This window comes from Chinchilla lanigera, unplaced genomic scaffold, assembly GCF_000276665.1.
Source record: "Chinchilla lanigera isolate Chin_1 unplaced genomic scaffold, ChiLan1.0 scaffold00074, whole genome shotgun sequence".
Classification (NCBI taxonomy): domain Eukaryota; kingdom Metazoa; phylum Chordata; class Mammalia; order Rodentia; family Chinchillidae; genus Chinchilla; species Chinchilla lanigera.
The window spans coordinates 7,552,607-7,557,302 of NW_004955475.1; positions in this window are offsets into that span (position 1 = coordinate 7,552,607).

Consider the following 4,696-nt stretch of genomic DNA (forward strand, 5'->3'; position numbering starts at 1 on the left):
ATGCCTTACAGCCATGGAATGAATCCTCTGAAACCATGAGCCTAATAAAACATCTCCTCCTTAAATTGTGGATGTTGGGTACTGTGTCCCAGTGGTAGGAAAGACAATTAATATTCTATCCTACTGGAGTGTACACATGTCCACTACAAAGAATATTAAGAAATGTTTATATTTCTGTTCATATGTCCCAATAATTGAAAAGTACCTAATGGTCATCAGTTGTAGAATGCATTGGATAAATAAATTGTGCTACATTCACACAATGGCATACTATACCATAATGAGAATAAAACAAATAAGACTACTTGGGGGCTGGGGATTTAGCTCAGCAGGAAAAGCGCCTGCCTGGCAAGCGCAAGGTCGTGAGTTCGGTTCCTGGTACCGGAGAAAAACCAAAAAAAAAAAAAAAAGACTACTTGAATGATATGGATAAATAAGAACAGAGTATTGTGCAAAAGTTGGAGGGAAAAAAGAGTAAATATGTGATTATTCCACTTATATAAAGTACAAAACCAGCAAAAGTAATCTACAGTGTTAGAAATCAGGATAATAGTTTCTGCTGGAGGGAGATAGAGTTAATAAAAAAGAGGGAGGGAGGGAGCCTTCTAAGATACAGTTGATAGTCTTCTCTTGATCTGAGTGCTGTGGCATGACAGTGTTCATTCTGTAAAATTCAGTGTGTTTTTTACATATGACTTATGAACTTTTATGTGTATGTTACAGTTTATGAAATAAAATGCAAACAAAAATCAACAACAAAAAAGAAGGCCTATGAGGTCTGTTTCCACATACCACATACTTAACCATGACACCACCCTGCCAATGAGTAGAAAACGGCAGAGCCAAACTGACATGCAGGTGCTTGGCCTACTCATTAGTAAGTAATTCATGCCAACGTGCTACATTTTATTTAGTTCCTTTCTTAATAATGACAACTGATTTGAATTCACTGCCTTTGGAGGGTCACAAGCATAGAGTTGATGGTCCTGATTGCTGGATTCTTTAAAGCCTAGAATTCTGCCCCAGCCTTCTGCTAAGGCTGGGCTTCTTTCCTTTTAGAAACTCAATGCAAATGTAGATGTTCTATGCTAACAGAGAATTGCTTGTCAAAAGTGAGTGGAAAAGATGGACTGAGCTAGACACGGTTTTTTACAGGAATAGAAACTAATAGATTGATGTGAAGAAGGGTCTAGAGCAGTGATGGTGAAATTTTAGAGGCTGTAACCCAAAACCCACTTATTTTTGCAAAGTACCTACACTACAATTAAGCCTTAATACTGAGGATTTGGTTTAGAAAACAACAAATCATACATTAATATCTTCTGTCTTAAAAGAAAAACACAATAACAGAGCTTTTGATGATATAAACAACTTTTTATTGAAAGGTAAAATTTGCATTTGACATCTATTTGCACAGTTAATGTGATATTTGCTGTTGTATGCATGCTAGTGATTTCTCAAACCTTAGCTCCGTTTTTGTTAGTTTGAGAGCAACACATGAAGCACTCAGGTAATCCTTTAGACTGTTTCTTGTATCAGATGTTATACAATTCAAAGCTGAAAACATGCTCACAAGCATAAAATGATCCAAACACAGTAAGAAAAACAATCTCAAAAGTGTTCATTGACTTAGAATTACTTGGCAAAGAATTCCACACTTTAATTCCACATTTCATTTTCAGAACTACAATGTGCTATCCTCTGTCATCCCTTCACACTCTATCTTATCTATTTTCTCAAGTGTTGCATGCAGGTCATAACATATTTTTTTCCAGATAGACCTTTCTTGAAATTCCAATAGCTGTATTTCCAGATTCCCAAAATCTAACAAGGGCAAGCAGGAAAGATCAAGTTCTTCAAATTTGGCTTTATCTGGGGAAGTAAAAAAATACAGGGTAGTCTCCATGTTATAGAAATATAAAAACCTATTATTAAAATTTTCCTTTGCAGCTGCTACAGTGCTAGAAAATTTCGTGTAGATTTCCCGATGGTTTGCAGCACTGTCTGCAAATACTGTAGAATTTTCTAAATTCATTTTTAGATTTGGAAAACATTTCAGCTGCCTACTTTCAAGGTCTTTTTCAAAAAACTGCAGTTTTCTCACAAATGTTTTGATGTCACAAAACATCCTTTCTGCTGTTTTCCCTACACTTTGTAGTTTTCTGTTCAGTACATTGAAGTATAGTGTAAAATCTCTAAAAAAAAAACCAAAAAAGCAAAAAATAAAAAACCATGAGGTCATTAAGCCAGGTCATATCAGTGAGCTGTGGATATTCCTGCCCTTTTTCATTCATAAATAGCCTAATTGCATCCAAACAGACTATAAATCTCTCCAGGACTCATTCTCTGCTCAGACACTGAATATTATTGTACATAAGTGAAGCATTACACTGTGCCTGAACCTCATCAAGAAGTGCTTGAAACTGTCAAAATTTAAGAGCATGAGCCATGATGTAATTCACCATTTTTGTGACCTCTTTGAGGGTATCATTTAAGTTTTTGCTGCTTTCACTGGCATAAAGAGCTTCTTGATTTACAATACAATGAAACTAAATAACTGAATCTTTTGCTTCTTTAACAAAAAACTGTGTGAAACATACACGTTGCTCCCACCATGCAAGGTGCCCTGTCACTAGTAATTGAAACTACATTCTCTGGTCTTATGTCTTATGACAAAAAGCCTCCATCACAGCATGATGCTATCTATCCCTTGTGTTGTTCCAGGCAAAGACACCAGTTTCACCAGCTCTTCTCTCATGATGTCACCAACAGCATAACGCAAAATGACTGCTAGCCTTGCATGATTACTTATATCTGTGCCTTATTCCAAGCACATGGAGCAATAGGCTGCATTTTGTAAGTCAGTGGTGAATTGCTAACATCACTTACCATGTGCAGGACTTGACCTTTAACAGTATTTCTGCCAAGTAACATCTCAGAGATGCATTGCATAATTTTATCCTTGTTTGAGAAATCATGAAAAAGGGAATTGCTCCCAGACAACATTGTCACTTTGATAAAGTCCCCATCATAGAGGCCTTACTATGTTTTACTATGCACTGTGAAATTTGAAAGCTGGCAGCTATCAGATGATTTGTTTTAGAAAGATAGTTACAAAGACTTCAAGAAACTCCTTTCTTTCAGTTTCATCAAGTTCATCAACACTTTTGTGGTTGGTGTCTGACACTTGATGTGTAACACACAACACTTTCACTACAGAGAATACAAAATACCTTCCCATTGCATTCGGTCACTCCAAATGCCTCTGTGCAGGCCCCTTGGAATAGTCTTCCACTATCTATTTCCAGTTTTCCTGGTTTTTTTTTTTTTTGGTTTTTTTTTTTTGCTGTAGTCATTTTTTAGTGTTCAAGACTTGGAGTTTACAAAAGCACAAGAATTTTTAAAAATGAAGCACCCAATATAAATCTATCCCTATACAAAAATATCTAACACTATTAATTAACACTAAACAATTGGGCATTCTCTGAATCAATAATCTACAGTAGTAATTCTAGCTGGAGTTCCTCTTAAATTTGCTGACCAGCAGTGCAAGGGGGCAATATTCCAGTGAATATATATAATATGTATATGTATGTATATAATGTATACATTATATATATATGCTCTACTTTTCATAAATTATTCAGAATCAACTAAATATGATGTTGCAGGTTCAAATATGCAATGGAGAAGCACAATATTAAAATAATCTTAACCTCTTAATCAGAACATCTCTTTGCTAAATCTTAGATATTGAATTTCAATTTTGCCTGATAAAACATATATATATTGGCAGTGCACTGACTGGCCATGTGAAAGCTCAGATGAGTTTTAGTGAATGAGTTGCAGCTTGTGGTATCATTGCCTGGTGGTGCTACTACATTCTGAGCATGAACATGGCCCCTATGTGTGCTGTTATCCAATGCTCAGCTGCTGGGGTGATGCTGGGGCAACATGGCTCACGTGCTGACAGACAGGGCTCTGTGTGCCTCCTGGGGCATGCATGCCATAGGTTCACCACCACTGGTCTAGCAAAATTTCCCTGTAGGATATCTCTGCTGATGGGTGGAGAGCTCTTCTAAGCATACTGAGGAAAATAGGTATTAAATAAATACTCACATAAATGAAAACATAATTCTAGATTTTGAAAAGTTATTAAAGAATGGGATAATACATCACCATGAGGAAATCACCTGGTTTAAGTTGGAGCCTCAAGGCAAGATTGAACTGTTAACTTTCAACCCAAGAGCAAAAAGATAAAGAAATGACTCATATGAAGAAAAATGTTTAAGCCAAAAGAATGTGTGTTGATGCCTGGAGACAGAGGAGAATAGCATATTTCAGGAAAAGGAAGAAGGCAAATGTCACTGGAAGAATATAAACATGGGAGAAAGAATACTGTGAGATGAGGCTGGAGAAGTAATCTCGGGAGATACTGCATAACTTTTAGAGCTTATTAAGAATTTTAGACATCTACTGCAGTGGGAACCATTAAAAGATTTGAGCACAAATGAGTTATGCAGTTTTTTTATATTTTAAAAATAAAAGGAGGAAAACGTTAACAGACAGACAACATTTTACAAAATAGCAACAGAATAGTACAGACAATACAGAGTTACAAACAAAGTGGTAGGAAATTAACAATGCTTGTTGTATTACATATTGATATCTTCAAAGTGGTTTCTCATGAATACAG